Raw genomic sequence first — 19186 nt, 5'->3', positions numbered from 1 at the left:
AAAAGAAACTCAAAACAAGTTGTTGAAAACTTCTGCACCAGCATACATAAAAATGTATAATTTATTTCCATTTATAGTACATTGAATTAAATGAAAATGTTGATGGCAAAAGTTCTAGACCGGCTGAAGTGGTTTCCCGTCTGAAGCGAATTTAATGCGACGTTGTGACTAACTTTCGTTAGTGAAGAAAGAAGTAATATGTTTACCAAGGTCCATAAGCTAGAAGTTGCCTCTGATTGGACGAAGTTTGCCGCTAACAGAAATAATACGTCAAGATTTCGAGTCCAACACAAGCTTATCTGCTGCTCTATCCTTCTATAATCGTTGTTCACCTCCATGTTATTGATCCTCCTAGCTTGTATTTTGTGGCTCAGTTGTAAAAGATGAGAGAATACAAATTTTCGGTCTGATACTAGATGTCTGTGATGCTGTAATCTGACGTTATCGATGGAATCTGGAACGCTCATCATTCATTGATGTTCGTTTGAATGAATTCTTGAACGATTCGTTATGATTTACCTTCTATATAAACGTTTAAAGTCTTCGTCTTTTTTCTAACATTCCTACACCTTGCTGAATTTTATAGTTGTTTTACTTAACAGAAATGGATGACGCACCGATGTGGAAATCCGTACAAGCGATAAACACGTGCTTCTTGATCGTGCCAGAAGTGTTGGGAGGTGGAGGGGAGGGACTGTAGGAGTGAAGACACAAGTTGCAGAGCCCTCGGGCAAGAACTTGACTTCATAAATTCTTGACACGTCCGTAGGGCTTCCTCAGCAAAGAAATCGGAAGTTTAGATGCTGTTGTTTTCGTTAAAGAAATGAACTAGTCAAGGAAACTGGAATGTACAAGTAGAACATTTATAACAATATGTTGTGCTCTTACATCGTGTATGTAGCCGTGCAGGATTCACAGATAAACCCTTCATTTCAATTACGTAATTCAATTATGAACCCTCTAGAGAAATGACAGTGCAGTGGAAGTATGGCGTATATTTCATGTATTCACATATGTCGAATAGAAAGGTTTTATAACATTTTTTTTCAATTCCACACGGTTATTTTAAACTGCACTAGTAGTGAAAAATTAATGTTTATATGTCTCAATTGTTCCACTGACTTAACATTGGATTATTGATATCTCAAACTTTTGAAATTCTCTTCTAATATTGTTTTATAAGAACTTTTATTATAGCTATAACTTCCACTTTTTAATTTGTTCCTTGCCTTGGCCACGAAATTTGATATTTTCATTCAGTAAACACACTGGCAATATTTCTAAGTTTTCAGTGCTATTCTAACCCTGGCGTATTTATCTGAAGATGTTATAAATATTCCACTTTGGAACAGTTCTTTTATCTTTGGCTTGGCGCTTGGGTAAAACAATAAGATGACATGCAACCTTGCAATATATACAGGATGTCTCAAAAATGTATACACACTTTGAATGATTATTAAGGCAGTGTTTATTAAAATACCATTTTCAAAATTTAACAGAATCTACAGACATGAATAATTTTCTTTGTCGACGCCTGTTTTCAAACCGATGACTGTTTTGATCCAGGCACTGTTGAAAACGTGTAGCAATTTAATCTCAAACCCAAGAATCATTTCGTTCGGTATTTGTGTACATTTTCGTTCATTGTCTGGCTTCAATTCATACTCTTGCTGATTTTGTACCGTAAACTGTATATTTTATGCATCCCTATACAAAAGGGTCTAGTGGCGTGAGGTCTGGTGAACGCAGAGGGTATTCTTCTGAACCTCTTCATCCAATCCATTTGTTCGGCACATTTTGCCAAGTACCACTTAGAAAACTGCACTTTTCGGTCCGGATCATCTGCATCGAGAGCATGGACTCTTTTTGGAATGTAACTCTTTTCCTTCAAAATGCAATGGACATTGACTCTGATATTCCTGTTATCGTATGTGTACATTTTATTGGGACACCCTGCGTTTTTAAACATAGCAGTGGTTGATCTAAGAGGCACACAGGCTACTTTTTCCATGTGCTAAACTTAAAGCCAAAAAATATCCTAAACTTTTGATGTGCATTTATCTGCACTTATCTTACATGCGTTTTCTGTTAAATGAACCAAAAAAAATCACATACTGCTTATAGATTTGTAATTAGGCCAATGTAGATTTGTAGGTAAAAACTATCTTTAGAGAATCATATTTGAGGACAATTTCTGTATTTCAGATTTTGAGGAATAGTTGTTATAAACGAACCATTCTTGCCAGCATAAACACATTTCCTTCTGTTCATGAAATACAAGTACGAAATAGGGGGAAATGTCAGGTAACAGAATAGTTTTGGCATGTTCTCTTATCAGAAACGTTCACAAATGCCTTTATTCCATATCATGTCACTACAGGACTACATTACTGCTAGACCAGAGGCGTGGCGTGCATGTAGCCGCTGTTACCGCAGGTAACACCAAAATATAAAGAATTGAAGAACCCGTCTTAAAATATTATTACGTACATAAACTGGTAATATTGTCGTAAAGTAAACATTGCAGACTGACATTTTTTCTGACACCGGCAAAAGCGAAGAGGAGGACTGATCCGGTACCCTCCACAGGCAACATGAGGAAAGGGCCCTGAGCCCACCCAAGGAAGACTTCGCGTTGCGACAAATACTGACCGCGGGAGAAGGAGGCGGGTTTTTGGCATTCCTGTTTAGCCGGCGCAGTTGCCGGTGATCCTTACCGGAAACATACCAGTGTTGCCATATTCAATTGACAGCAAAGAGCTAAGTCGCCTAATCGGGTCTATCTTACTCTGAAGGTGTCCAGTCACACTGGGGAACGATGGCGCAGTGGTAGCGTCGCCGCCTTATAATCAAGGGATTCCGGGTTCGATACCCGGTGGAGGCACAAGTGGTTCGGATCCAACTTTAAACTGTCCCGATTAGCATTACTGTTCATGAAGTGGACTTAAATCGCCAAATCAAAATTTTAAAAAATCAAATCACACTGGGGCAAGAGCAAACTACCAAGTGATATTTTGTATTTACACTAAATATCAGCGATTATGAAAGTCCTCTTTGTCCTTCTTCGACATCATGGGCGAGAAGGAGAGGAGAGGGATGGGTATGGTCAAGGGGTCCGCTGTCCTTCTAAAAACGTCAACCTAAAATTCTATATTTCACACATATAATATTATTTCGGTTACAGGAATTTGTGATAATTGTTGATAATACTGATTGAGATTGATATACGTTGTCGCAGGAATGCAATAATTTCGGATTGGAGCAATGTTTTTGAGGTGGTAGAACTGTTTTTGGGTGAAAACAATACTTACAAGCATAATTTCCCGATTGTTATCTTGGCACGCTCTGAAGTGTCAGGTGTCGCAGGTTCGAATCCTCAGCAAGAAATGGTTATTTCAATGTTCGTTGTTATTATTTTACTTACATAATTATAAAAATTAATAATTACATACACAAAGAAATAATAATTTTATTTCAATAATTCACCATGCATCCTCATCGTTACGATTATCCTATAAAGCGAAAGCCTTAAAGGTAGCAAAGGACGTAAAATATACGAAATAGTAGTGGTGTCAGAAATGAGATTTCAGTGGATTTAGCGAAACATGGGAGTGGGAGTAGTTGGGAAACAGATGAAGACTACATCTACTCTACATACGTCTTATTTGAAACGAAAAGTTTCGCGATTTGGGCAAATCTGGTTTCAAAAGAACTAAGATGGCAACATTAGTAGAACTGGACTTCTTGCAGGTTCCGAAGGAAATATTGGGGAAGGGCCGATGCTGAGAGGGGAGGGGGCAAGGAGGGTGCTTCACGTGTTACAAAAGTAAACAACGATTTGTGGGAGGGACTGTGCAGTGGGAGTTTTGTGACTGGTGTCTTTCGTCTTTATGTTGTTTTCGGGCATTGTCAATTAATTAATGAAGCTTGCTCCGAGTTCCGAGGTGGCGGGTTCATCCTATCTGGACAGTGTGTGTAATCGTGCGATAGAAGATATTTTGAAGCAAGCTTTCGATTCGTTATTTTGCAGAAAAAATCGAAATTGTGGCGAAAGGGAGGCCAAAGCCTATTTTGAACGATTTAAAAACCAAGTCGTCTGCTGGATATGACCGACATTTCAATGTTTCGTGGTATAACGACTATCCGTGGTTATGTGGATGTGTGCAGTTGTCGAAACTCTTTTGTTGGCCATGTAGTCTATTTTCGGGTGAAAAAAAAAGTGTCGAATTCAGATGTGGATAACATGGATCATGACCATGACGCACCCAAAAATTCAAATGAAAAATTTCTCTTTATGACAGCATCATAGAAGTTTTTTGATTTGATTTGATTTTTTTTTGCTTCGCTTGTGCCACTTTTGGCTAATTTGCGAAGATGGGGATGAGTGATGATATGATTAAATTGATGAATAGACATCACAAACGCCCATGCCCAAGCTAGGTTGCGAACCCGGGATCCCAGCATCATATAACTATTTTCTAAGTCGAATTGATCTGCTCTATAAGTAGCCTTCGATGTTTCTGTAAGTATCAAATTACGTATTATTGTGTCAACAACCAATGTTTGCGATTTCACTTTAGTCCTTGTCAACATTTCTTTTCCTGATTAATAACTTTACCAAAATCTAGTATTGAATTGCATACGTACCAGATTAATATTATATGAACTACTTGGAAGACATTCGGGGGGGGGGGGAGCATGAGGTGGGGAGGCGCCCAAGTCTCCCTTAAATGTCCCACTGATAACCGGTAACACTTTTAAAAATCCACGCCACGCCACTGTGCTAGACACTACGTGAAGTTTTGAACGAACACACTAGCTGGCGCCTTCATAGCTTCTCCAAGTTGATAATCCTGATTGCCAGCTCTCGGTATGCTGCAGAGGCGGAACGAGAAATATTTCCGACTTTCTTCTTCGTCCAATTTCGAACGCTTCGTGACACCTGTTAACAAATTAACTCCTAAGTGGCTTCGTCCACACCTCTAGAAGAACCAGGTGCCGACAGAGGATGAATGAAGATAACGGCATGCTCCGCTGGCTTCATCTTCCAACGGACGTAACAGATAGGATTTATACCAAGATCTGTTGCCTTTATCATCTTCACTGGAATCGTTACAATTTCCGGTTCTTTCTGCTGAGCACTACTACTTCTCCCCCTCTCTTTCTTCACCCAGAACCACGCCTGCCTGGGCGAAAGAAACCGGTTGTAGGATGTTGCAGACTTTTTTTTTTAATTTGTGGGGGAGAATGACATACTGAGGTCAAAATCGGCACTAGATACAAACTTATATGAATCATATAGGAAGAAGAAATATATATTTAATTTTCAGTGTCAAATTCTTTAATTTGCTCAACGTTTTGACGTACTGCACAAACATCTTTTACAAAAGCCGAGAAACCATCAAAATGTCAACCTTACTTCCACGTAGTACACCCAGGTAAGTGCAATATTGCAAGCCAACGAGCACGAGACTCTGGCGTGTGGACCTACTGCCAGTTCAATCCTCTGTAGTTTTTTTTGATTGATTGGTTTGGTGTTTTAAGTCCACTTTGTGCACAGTAAGCCTAATCGGGACTTGACCAACTGTTTGAAGTGGGATCCACCGGGTATCGAACCCGGCACCCCTTGTAATGATTACAAAGTGATGTCGAATTCTCTGTAGGGCTACGTGTTACCCTGTGTTTTGTCCTTCTGTTGAATATTCAAGCACAGCTTCAGCTTTTAACCTAGATAAGTTGATTTTAGTGCTCAGAGGTACGTGTTCATTTTATTTATAAGGTGTTCGGCCCAAGTGCTCAAGCACCCAAAATCTTTATTTCAATCAATTAAAGAACCAAAATTACATTAAAAAGTCAGTTACCAAGGAAACATTATTATAACAAAGTTCAAGATATGTTGCACTGAAATTAGTATGTTACACTTCTGGGTTGTAGTGATTCTATTGAAAGTCAATCGGATCATTACAACTCAGAAGTGTCCGTGACTGTACAAAAATGTGGTGCACTTATGCATTTCAGTAATACAACATTTTGTGAAGCACAGTAAAATAAATATTTAAAAGAGAATATAATGCGTTTGTGCGTTGTTTGACACTGGAATTTTGTATCATGCTCGATTTGTTCTACAAATATACACAGCGCACCACCCCTATCCCCTGCACTGATTAAGGATTGCAAGCAGCCAGCTAAAATACCAGCGAAAAACTGACATTTTAGGCCTATGCAAAACGCTAGATATCGCATTTTATAATAGCCCCGTCTAGTTCACTGCAGTTTTTGACACTAGGTGTAGTGCAGGTGTATCCCGGTGTCAGGCTGGTGTAAGGAAATGACGTACAACCAAGTAGACGAATAGCGGTGTTCAAGTTCAGAAAATTCAACAAATGCCTGTCTGCTGCTTTAAACGTTCATTTGATTAGTTATCAAGCACCACGTAACCATTACACCGCTCCAGAAAGTAGTGCAAATGGTGCAGACACCAAATACGCTACTTGACACCAAATCAACAAAGTAGGCGAGTCGGTGTTGCATTGTGAAACAAACTTGACGCGCGAGTGTAGAGTGTGTCAAAGAGTGCAGCGAACTGGACGGGCATTAGTATGGCATTTATATATATATTATTACATATTATGTAATTTATATGTACTTCCTGCTGTTATAAAATATATATGAAGTGTTTTAAAATGTGGGGAGTTAATGCCGAAAAATGTATGAGGACCGGTCCTGTAACGTCACGGAAGCTATATGAAGAGCCTGGATGGGTCCACCTATACAAACTCCACCTTGAGTTATACGATTTGTCTCAGCTTCCAAGCGCCATCTAGTGTGACGAGTGCAAAATAGCCGATGGACAAGACTTAACCCAGTTGCATGTCAATCAGTACCAACAAGAACGTAACGCTGCCAAACGCAGAGGAACAAGATTTTCCTGTAAAATTCGCACATCGCGTGTGGAAAATCCTACGGTTCCTTCTTTCCGGAATGCGTGGAAAAATGTTTACTCGTGGGGCGGGCGGATGGCTTCTTTATTCGCAATAATTGGCTCCCCTCGGGCGGCGACGTGTCAAGCTGACCCCCCCTCCCCCAACTCGGACCGGACTGGAGAGCCAGATACTACAGTTGGAATTATTATCCATTGCTTGCGTTAGGTAGGTGGTGCGTGCCTGAAAAAGGGTTACACAGATGCAGTGTTGCCAACTTTACATTTGGATCCAGGCCTTGAACATTTTTACACAGCTCACCCTGATGTAACCATGAGTAAAATTGACCCATTTTCTATTATTATTGTTCTGAATCATAAAAAAACTCGATACTTATAATTTTTTGCTGCATATTTAAAACTTAGTTCAGTGGAAAGATATTAACATACAAATAATCACTAAAATGAAATTATACAATAACTAATGCCCATATAAAATTAGCAAAAAAATATTTTTACTCATTCACAGATACTGAACGTTAAGTCAGTTTTGTTCCCAAATAAGGAGTGACCCTTTCTGAAGACACCCAAAATGTGAACATCTCTTCCACGTAGTACACCCAATCCTGCATTTAGCAGACTAACTAGGCTCGGGCACCTCGACCTGCAGTCAGAATAATCCTCTATGGGACTTGTGTCCTTTCATCTTATCACCATCTTCATCTTCGCAATTAGGCAAAAGTGCCTGAAACACTAAGTAAAATAAATCAGTTCAAATCAAATGATTCCCAAATACATTAACCGCGAGTAAATTTAATGGACACACCTGAGAGCGTATTCAATCCACAATTATGCTCTCACTCTTGTATGCCTCTGAGATATAAACGTGTCATAATAACCGCTAGAATACGGAGGTAGACAGACTGTAATATCTCGAATTACGAAGTGGCGTGTAACATTAGAGAAATATTTATGTGATGTTTGGGTTTACGCCGCTGAAAATAAAGTTTCTAGTTTCTTTGTTGATGTGATTTGGCAACACTGCGAAGATAATTCCTTTTTTCTATCAGTTTCCGTGAATCACGTGAGAGCTACATTGCATTTAGGTTGAATTCCGCGAGCTACTGCTAACGTCTGATTGACGTTTAATCCCCAAAAGAACCAATGTGTACGGCATTCTCACAAATGTAGACCCACAACTTGTCAAGGTCACTGGACCCTTGGTCTGTATCACTAAAAACCACTACACGTTGGAAACTTTTTAGGAGGGATTTTATAATGCGTATGCAGTACATTAATTGCACCAAACTGTTAAAATTATAATACTACCAGTACCAGTACTACTTAGAACATGGTAAAAGGTACCTCGTGTTCGCAAGGTGGCCCACTTTACGAAAATCATATTTGTATTTAACACAGCTAACAAATGGCAATACATCAACGTACCCAGTCCTCCTCAGGTACACTCTGCAGAGAAACAACAGCCTCGGGATGCCAGCACTCATTTTATGTAAGTTATCGTGTTGGGTAGCGAGCATATTGGTCGTTATTTTTAGGTAAGAAATGTGTGTTTGTGCATCTTTGAAATTAACGAATGTTCATATATTATTATATATTTTGAAAGCTCATTTAATTATTTATCTTTTTGAGTAGTTACATTGTGACTGTCTTCTACATTCACGAATAACAGTATTTACTTTATTTCTGCTGCACACAAGTTTATAAAATTAACAGGGAACCATTGAGATTAAGAACGCTGTATCAATGTCGATATTTGTTTTAAGTTGTTGATTTCGATTCGTTTTTGTTATATGTAAGAAGATTGACTTAAATGTATTGTGTTGAAAATCACAAATGAGTTTGTACGAATGATTTAAAGTGAAATAATATTTAGGAAGCTGAGTTGTATTGTTTAATTTCTTGTAACGTAAGTATAATAACATTATGGAACCCTCTGAGCGCTGAGGACTTGCAATTTAAATTTAAAATTGTGTTAAAGTCTGCTCATCCTTCGCGTACAATATATATTCAGTGTGAAGTTGCAACATTATATTTTTTTTTGTGTCAAAGCAGCGATACCTATTTTTGTTTACAAACGTCGTTAATGTATATAATGCATGTCAACAATCAAAATTCTCTAACAACAATTTTGTCTAATAAATTGCAGAAACGTGAATAAACATGAATAAATGTTTCCCTGAGCACAAGCAACATTTTCTAAGCAACTATAGCTAAGCCTTGGAACACCTTTGGGACCCCTGTTCCCAAGGTGGTCCATATGTAACGGTTTTGTATTTTTTTTTAAGTTACACGCAATTTTACAAAATATTAATTTGCTTCACATTGTAAATTAGAGGTGTTATTTCTTTTAATTTCAGAGGTTTGTAAATTGTCCTACAATCTTAACTATGGCCACCTTTGTTTCACCTACCTCATTGTAAGCATTGTGTACTGATGTCATTGAACCCTAGCTCAAACTCAATCAAATTTCGGTTGACGTGCATCGTAGTTTCACGAGATTATTTTTGAAAATGCAGGAATCCGATATTTCTCCCACGTTTTCAGGAAGTTTAGTCGATGCCGTTGTTCTTGCAACACAAACGCGCAATTAACGAAGCAAGCCTACCTTGGACTACATAATATTTCTGCTTGTTACGCATAGATTTTCTTCCCGCGGTAAGAGAATCGTGTTCAAAGATGAGAACAGTTTCTGCCACAAGCTTGTGAAAAGCTTCGGGTTATTATCGACGGTGCATGACTGCAATTTAGCCAACGGAAGTTGTTCACTTTGGACGAAGGTTTTCAGATAACTCGGTCGTATTTAGTAGAGCGTGGTGTAGGAGTTCATTGTGTACATATTTTATTGTATACTAAGCAAAATTAAATCATTACATCCCGTCCAGTATGTTCATATACATTATTATAATGTACTAAATGGCAATAAGATAATATTTAGAATACACAATAGCACATTGAAGCTTTTAGACTCAAGTTCTAGGCATGATACGAGTGTTACATTTTTGCGTTAGTTCTTGTCATCCTGTGGCGTGCCTAGGAAGGGGGGAGGATCATAACCCCTATCCCCTTTGATCCAATTTTCCTAAAAAAAAAGAACGTCAAAGGTAGGAAAAGATGGACAAATGAAGGCTGATTAAAAAAAAAAGTATATGTAACGATACTGCCACCAATGCATCCTTACTTATTATTTTTTTAATAAATCCGTTATTTGTTGATTTCAATAAGCACTCCACCATGGGGTGGGGTGGGCTCGGGTTCCACGGGATCCATGAGTATTACTGCGCAAATTGTCCATGACTATTTTCATTAATTTTTCTCTTACATCCTGTGTGTTTTTAAGCGATGGATTTTTATGTATGCTGGTGCAGATGTTGTCAATAGCTTGTTTTGAGTTTTCTTTTAATTCTTGAAGCTCTTATTGGGTCAAATAAAGTGCACGAACATGGTGATGGGCAATTTGTACGGTAATACTCAAGGATCCCACCGTACATGATGAAATCTCAAAAAAATGCAGGGAGTTCTAAACTTTTTAAAGTTTATAACGGACACAATTTTGACCTGCTTTTGAAAACTGTCGATGTTCCTTCTTCCTATTCAAGAACTAACTACACAGCAATGAACTCATCCGTATTATCGTCAAGACACAAATCTTTAGATCCGAAAACGGAACCTGTGTTCCATTTTCATAGTTATTTTTTTTTTTTAGTTCTATTTCCTCCCACCATGAGCGCCACCGTTCTCGAATATGTTGGCGGAACTTTCTGTAATGAACGCGCCAATAGCAAACCGCTCATAATCTTCACAAACCTGAAATTGACTCGATCATGTCGTGCGATGTGAAGCCACTCCACCACTCTTTAACAATTACATCGAAATTGCGTCGCGAAATTATTGTTATTTGCTAGCTGAGGTTAGGCGGATGTAGCCCATCAGGTCTGTGGTTAGCAGCTAATCAGCTACACGGGTGAGTACTTCTCAATCACGATAGAGACCTCGACGCGAGTCTTTTTTTATTTTTATCTCCATGCCCCTTTTTTGTTCATTCCCCACCCCATTCGTAGTTTAACTACGACCAGTAATCAAAAACGATGACTTCATCAGCGAAAATAAACACCTCTCAATAACGTAAAACAATACCTAAGGATCGTGCATGTAGATATAAAAAGAAGAAGATAAGGGTTTGTTGTTTTTTATCTGTTAATGTGTAAGTAAAGCTGATGCAGATCTTTTTCTTGTACAAGGACTGTGCTATTAGCCTGAGAGTTTAACCCACGCGCCAGACTGCTATCAGTTCGTAGTAGGATGCATACATATTATGAAGCAAATTGTCCACTGCCATTCATTTTTCTTACATTCTACGTGTTTTTAAAGTATAAGAAGTTGTACTAATGCTGATGTAGAGGTTTTTAATTTATTCCTTGGAGTTAACGTTTAGTACGGTCGATAAATCGACTTTATTGGAAAAAAAACATGAAACTTTATGCACTTTTCTTACACACACGTAGAAACAATTTTGACGAAGGGACCCAAAGATCGGCAGCGTATTAAAACACGACGCCATATTGACTTTTTCAACAAATTGCACAGATTTTCCTTTAAAAGGTTTATAAAGCTTCATTTTACAGTTTCATATTGGAATACACCACGGAGGTGAGCAATTACATTTTTTGAGTAACGAGTAACTTTTTCAGATAACGAGTAACGACAGTTACTTTTCTGTACAGTGGGATCCATGAGTATTACCGTGCAAATTGTCCATGACTATTTTCATTAATTTTTCTCTTACATCCTGTGTGTTTTTAAGCGATGGATTTGTATGTATGCTGGTGCAGAAGCTGTCAACAGTTTGTTTTGAGCTTTCTTTTAATTCTTGAAGCTCTTATTGGTTTGATTGATTGATTGATTTAGTTTATTTTACTTCGCGTTTTGTGCCTCTTGGCTAATTTGCGAAGATGAGGATGAGTGATGAAAGGATGAAATTGATGAATGGACATTCACAAACAACCAAGCCCGACCGGGATTCGAACCCGGGACCCTTGGCGTCGCAGCGCGATGTGCTAACCGCTCGGCCACAGGGTCGGGCGAAGCTCTTATTGGGTCAAATAAAGTAGACGAACATGGTGATGGACAATGCACGGTAATACTCATGGATCCCACTGTACGTTACAACAGTAATGATCAGTTGCTTGCTAGAAAAAATATAAATAAAATGTGTGATGATTTTTTTTTCAAGTTCATGGTTCATGCTTTCAGTTTTCATACGTCTATGTTTTAATAATTAAACATATGAGCTTTATTATAATGTAATGGAATGTTTAACTTTGGATGTTCAATAGAAAAAAGAACCGCTCAATAAACGCACCTTGCTTAGAATAACACGTTCTCATTTGATACACCTTTTTTCTCACGTTTTGTGTTAATTTCTAAGTCAATTTTATACCTGTAAATGATAATCTAACATCGACTTAAAATTAATTATACAGTGAGAAATAAACTTCTCGCACAAAATTCGAAATGTATTAAATCAAGGTGGATGTGTAGTGGTACATCATTTTGGCACAGTTAAACGTATGATTATTGTCTGATATCCTCCATTCGTACAGTTTTAGAGCATCACACGGAAATAATGTAACTTTGATGCATTTCCCTGTGTAATTTCTCCAGTTAAAAACTTATTGTGTTGCACCAAAAATTCATCGTTAACAGTTTATGTATTTTTAATGTGTAACTGAAGTCAAAACAACCATGTATCCTCCTGTTAATTGACATAATTTGGGTATTATCCTGAAAATAACTTTGCACTGTGTATTGCCTTTTGAATGTTATTATTTTGTAGTTTGTATGACTAACTAACTAACTCACTCTCTAGCCTTCTTAAACCCGAAGGTTCATGGCTGCAGCAACACAGGCCTCCATCTGTCCCTATCTTGAGCAAGATCTATATACTCTTTTCCATCCCTACCAATTTACTTTAGGTCTATCTCAACGTTGTCCCTCCATCTTCGTCTTGGCCTTCCTACAGGTCTCTTACCATCAGGTTTCCCAACAAGAATCCTGTGAACTCCTCTTTCCTCTCCCATTCGTGCCACATGGCCTGCCCACCTAAGTCTTCTTGATTTAATCATTCTAATAATATCTGGACATGAATACAAATTATGTAGTTCTAAATTATGTAACCTTCTCCACTCACCTGTCTCCTCATCCCTTTTAGGTCCAAAGATTTTCCTAAGGATCTTATTTTCAAATACTCTCAATTTATGTTCCTCTTTCAATGTAAGGGACCAAGTTTCACACCCATATAATACTACAGGCAAAATTACTGTTTTGTATATTTTAACTTTTAGTTTCTTAGATATTAAACGAGAAGACAAAAGTTTATGAAGAGAGAAGTAACATGCATTTCCTGAATTAAGCCTACTTTTTATTTCCTCTGTAATATAATTTTCACATGTTAATATTACTCCTAAGTATTTGAATTTGGAAACTGGTTCAAACGAGTTGTTATCAATAATTAGATTTTGATTATTACCTAACACTTTGTTTCGGCCTGTAAGCATATATCTAGTTTTTTCTTTGTTAACTTCCAAACCTATCTCTTCAGCAGTTTTGAAAAATATTTTAGCATTATTCTTAATTGTATTTATATCATCTCCTAATAAGTCTACATCATCTGCATATGCTAACAACTGAGTCACACCGTTTAATTTTAGTCCTTCGTTAGTTTCTTTTACCTTCTTCCTAACAGCATATTCTAAGGCAAAATTAAAGAGCAATGGAAATAATGCATCTCCTTGTTTTAACCCATCATGAATTGTAAATTTGTCAGACACATTAATACCCACACGAATTTTACTTTCTGTTTCACTGGTGCATACTTTTATCATACTAACAAGCTTCTTAGGTATTCCAAACTCGACTAATATATTATATAATTTATCTATTTTGACCGAATCATATGCTTTTTTGAAATTAATGAATAGCTGATGGACATTTTGATTATATTCCCACTTTTTTTCAAGTGTCTGTCTAATGTGAAAAATTTGATCTGTACTTGATCTGTTACGTTTAAATCCACATTGATAATCAACTATAACTTCATTAGCATATGGGGTTAGTCTTGTTAAAAGAATGTTAGATAATATTTTATATGTTGTTGACATTAGAGAAATTCCACGGTAATTGTTGCAGTTCATTTTATCACCTTTTTTAAACACAGGAACAATTATGGATTCTTTTGTTTGTATGCCAGAAAGGAATATCAATTATAATCATTTTGCATTGTATTAATGGTTCCATAATAACAGCCATGCTCTCCTAATTGTACGTGGAGTCCCAGCACGGGAATTCTTGCATACCGTGAATTAACTATAATTCTGAAAATTGTAGCCTTTGTCGCTATAATTCATAATTAGGTGACCAATTTGGTTAATTGTGAACATCATATATTCAAGCTAGCTATCACGAAAGAGCTTGTACAGTGACACGTTTGGGTTGCAAGGACATTATTGACATTGTTCCAGTGGCTTTACGATAGGGACCTCAATATTCCGGTTATTTCCCCCCCAAATTCGAGTTTTTATTTTAGAACACTTTTCTGGCAAATATAGAGCCTACCTAAAAAATATACAGGGTCAACGAAGTTAGTAGTAAGTTGTATTTTATACAGCGAATATTGATACACTTGTCAGTTGAATTGAATCTTCTGCCAATATGCTGTATAAAGAAACAAACAGCCGGAGTACTAAGTGAGGTGAGTGTATCTTCATTGTCCTTTTAAATTAGTATTTTAAATTGTAGGTCACATGGCCTAACCCTTCTCGTGACAAGTTTTTTTCAGTGTTGGAAACTATTTTTGAGGCAGTTACTTTCCACGGTTTCCCGCGCGAGAAACACCGATGTTTCGGCTCCTGTGTGGCAGTAGGTAGACACTCGATCTCCGCCAGAGCCGCATCACTTCGCCCGGTAACGCGAAACGTTCTGACAGAAGGTGGAAAATCGTTGGAAAAATCCATTTACACGTGATTTCACGTAGCTTTTGGAATGTTCTTCTTAACAACAATTACCATTTTTGGGAGTTATTGCATTTGCGAAAAGGGAAGGTCTCCAACGATAGGCCACAGAACATTTTGATCGACCCACGTAGATATGGCATGCAGTAAAAAAGAACGTGCGCAACCGTAGCCTCCTGCACCTGATGAGAATGAGCGATAATCATGCACGGAAAAGAGGGAAGGGGGTAAGAAGATTGATGTTTTGTAGCGCGTGCTGCCTCCTACCGGAAGAGATTGTCCGCGGAAGAAAATTCATGGACGAAAGCTCCTCCTCGCTTGGGAACTCTGATTCTTTACGATTCATGAGGATGGTGTTTTCTTCAACGTCCGAGATGAGAGGGAAAATGGCAGATCTGATTCCGCCGCCAATCTAACAAGATAATGAACGGTTGCTAAAATACGTGGATGATTCCAGATGTCTTCTTCAAAAGGATTGCGAGCTGTGGGGAAAGCTGTTTATCAAACGGCATCACGTTGCGAGATGTTGTGTCTGTCTATCCTTTCTTCCATTGTATTCGTGTGCTTATCTCTACCAGCAGTGACTGAAAAGAGAATTAGCCGATTTCCGTGGCGAGTGCTTAGCAAAACACGCTACGGCGCAAGGGATCCTGGGTTCGAATCTATACCTGAGCATTGGTGTTCTTTGTGCGTATCCCTTCATGTAGATCCTTCCCTCAAACCTTTCCCACCAATACCGTTTTAGGAACTGACAGCTCTTGTCAAGTCCACGTGGAGTAAATGAGATGTTGCCAACTCAGTTTCTTTAGAGATTTCTTAACTTTAGGTTGCGGTTGCGTTATCTTTGCTAAGTTGTGTCATTGTGTTGTACTATTTTTTATACAATTTGGAGAACTTGGGAGTATAACGTCGCAGTGAAGATACCCAACTGGCGTTCGAATCAGGACCTCAACTATAACCGTGGATGTGTGACATGTGGTTGGATACATTCAGGTTAAGAAATGCAGTTTCTCGAGGGCTCGTAGCGTCGAAACGAGGACTCGTCGTGAATATCTCACCAAGAGATGATGTTCGCCTCGGTATCTTGGAAGTTTGGCGCTGCTGTGCAGGGACATCCCGTGTCCACACATTAAAGTACATAAACTCCAAGGGAAATTAAACAGATAATGCATAAAACGATGCATTTTCCATTACTGAACCACTTGATGCAGTAAAAATGCATCAACTTGCTTCGATGGATTTGGAGCTGTGTGCATCTTGGATTCGAACTCAGGCATAGCGATTTACACTACCCACTGGAGGTCGACTATTGCAAAAGAAGTACGTGGGAATTGTGTGACGTATTTTAATGAGCAATAAAGAAAGGAATCAGCTCTAAGCTTTCGCCATCGACAAGATGGCGTCTTACGTTGAAAGGCGCGGTGCTTTATGTTCAACTCGGACTTACGTCGTGTTTACCGTACCTACTAGTCACGATTGTCTAAAGTGAAGGAAAAAGTTAATTAATATTAGCCTTGTGTTGAGTTTTAAGTAGCTTTATTGCGGATGTGATACTGTATGTGTTCATTAGCCATAACAATCAAGACCTTTGGGGAAATGAACCTGACAGATCTATATGAAACCTGCAAAAGCATTTAGTGCTATACGCTAGTGGCAGATGGCAATCTTTCCTTGCTGTGGCTAGTCTGCGTGGATGAAAGGTAACGTGCTGTACCTGCAGGAACGTTGATTTATTCAATGTTCACTGAGATAGACGCCACTCCTTATCTACGAGAGAGAGAGTCAAATGAAATCTTTAAAAAGCCAGACAAAATTTTTATGGCAGACTCAAAATTACGTACATTCATGAGATATCAGATGTTATTGTCTAAACGTTCGCAAAACTGCGTCAGTATTCACGTAGTTTTAATTTGAAGACGGATGTTCTATTTATTTTAGGGTATGGCCACTCTGGAAACTTCACGCCTGTAGATTGTTTTATCCGGTGAGTATCACAGCGTATGGTAAAGTTGAAGTCCTCATTCGAACGCCACTTTACTTCAAAGAAAGTTTCGAATGATCAGTTCCCTCATACTATATTTGGAACGATTTAAACATAGTGGAGATTATTGCTGCTTAAAATGTGATTATGAACCACATAAATGGCTATGCTGACGTCGAACTTTAGTGCAGTTGAAAATTAAATAAAGAAAATCTTTCAATTTGTAAACAATCACCAAATTAGTAAATAACAAGTACTCACCATTGCCTGCTTTCTTCAGTACGCCACAGTTCTAAAACTCTCGACAAGCGCCGAAGTCAAATCGTGTGCTAGGTCATAAGAATCACTCTTTCACTGTCGAATTTTGTTTGAACCCTCGACACGACATCCGCAGCTGATCATCGTGATGAAGTGCAAATCCACGTCTAACACCACTGTCAAGTGTCAGGATAGTCAAATAAATCTAGCAACGCCAAACACAATAACAAGACCAACACACCAACGTGCTCAATTCAACGTTCAGCAGCAAAGTTGCACGCTCAACCAAGAACTAATGCAAGTTTCAACTGCTTGCTACAACTACCTACCATGAATCATATCAGCTACTCTCACGGGCGCCACCTGTAGTCATTTGAGGAAAAGACAAATATAGCTGTTCTGATTGTACGAATTACGCAGCACAACATTGGATTTGTATATGTTTCCTTACTGAACGACACTTGTGCTTGTTTTGTCTGGAGTCAAATCTAGAGCCTCTGGTTTCGTAGTGTGTTTCACCAAGCATTCCTTCAAAATTAGAGAAGGTAACATACAAAGGGGCCGAGGTATTTCTTCCTTTATTTGAAAGGGATTGATTTGTTTGAATTAGTTTATTTTACTTCGCTTTCTGCCACTTTTGGCTAATCGCGAAGATGAGGATGAGTGATGTGATGAAATTGATGAACGGACACTCACACAAAGAACACCCATTCCCAGGCCGAGATTCGAAACTGGGACCCCTGGCGTTATAGCGCGCTGTGCTAACCCCTCTGCCATGGAGCTGGAGGTGGGCAGTATTTGAAAATGAGTAACTGCTGTGGTAGGTTTTATGCAATAAACACATTTGAGGCACTTACAGTGGGGGTAAAAGTGTAACCGTTTGCTTCAGCGGCGTATTCTGAAAATTTGACCTGGTTTACCGCAACAATTCTTATTTATTGTATATATCTATAATTCGTCCATGTAGATTAATTAGATGTAATAGAAATAAACACCACCAATGCAAGCACGCAAGAAAAAGAAAAACAGAAGTCAGACTACTTCAAATTTTCAGCCAATTTCTATATTTTTCATAATATCTCCCTTTTTAACTAAAATTGGACCTAGATTTCCCTGCAGCAAGCACAGAAAGCAGAAAGTAACAAGCAGTTTTCTTTTACCAACGCAGTTTGCAGCGGTGGAACTGACCCCGCAGGTTTCGGCTCCCTTGCGCTCCTTGCGCACCATCGGGGAGGAAAGCCAACAGTCAGAAGGGTACGATGGAGAACGATCAGTGGCGTATATAAACCAGTCTTTACGTTTTTTTAAAATAATTTACTTAAATTCTGGTTTAGAAGCTAGTTTTAACAGTTTGCATAATATATAATGATCTGTTACTCATGTAATAAAGCGAAATGCATAAAAAGATCTGAAAAAAACTTGGTTTACCGACGGTAAACGCGGTAACTTAGAATTCGCCAGTGATTTGCACATAATAAATAACTGGCTCATTTCTTCAGGCTGAAAAGGGCCTTCCCGATGGTGCAGTGGTAGTGTCGTCGCCTTATAATGAAGGGGTCCCGGGCTCGTAACCCGGTGTAGACACAGTGGTTCGGATCCCACTTTAAACCGTAGGTTCAGTCCCAATTTGCCTTACTGTGCATAAAGTGGACTTAAATCACCAACTCAAACTCTCCAGGCTGAAAAAATTTCCTTCCATCCGGAAGTAACTCTCAACTTTATCAATGGCTACTTGAAGAAGTAACTGAGTTGCAGTTACTAATTTTAAAAAGTAACTGATTACAGTTACCATTGCAAAATTCAAACAACAGTTACTCATTTACGAATTCAGCACCTCAATTTACAAAAAATGTAAACATTATTTTGTAAAACACTGTCAAAACTTAGGGAAGGACCCGAGCCCGGTAATGCCTGGCTAGGAAAATGTGCAAAGTTTGCGTTTTTGTATGAATTCTCGGAACTTGCCCTGCATAAAGCCCAGTGAATGAATACAGTGATGGA

At 38.5% G+C, this 19186-nt stretch overlaps 2 protein-coding genes across 2 annotated transcripts in view; one reads left to right on the top strand and one right to left on the bottom strand.

Moving 5' to 3' along the window:
- The window catches only part of LOC145981896 (uncharacterized), a 383471-nt gene extending 366203 nt beyond the window's left edge, over positions 1–17268 (bottom strand). The window contains exon 1 of the mRNA XM_083115386.1: positions 17189–17268. The gene's annotated coding sequence lies outside the window, so the exon portion shown is untranslated. The remainder of the gene's footprint in view (positions 1–17188) is intronic.
- Positions 1–19186, top strand: part of m (zona pellucida domain-containing protein miniature) — a 168705-nt gene that overhangs the window by 128453 nt on the left and 21066 nt on the right. The window lies entirely within an intron of this gene.

The sequence above is a fragment of the Lepisma saccharinum genome, chromosome 30 (assembly GCF_977018435.1).
Source record: "Lepisma saccharinum chromosome 30, izLepSacc3.1, whole genome shotgun sequence".
Lineage (NCBI taxonomy): Eukaryota > Metazoa > Arthropoda > Insecta > Zygentoma > Lepismatidae > Lepisma > Lepisma saccharinum.
This window is presented reverse-complemented; position numbering and strand designations above follow the sequence as displayed.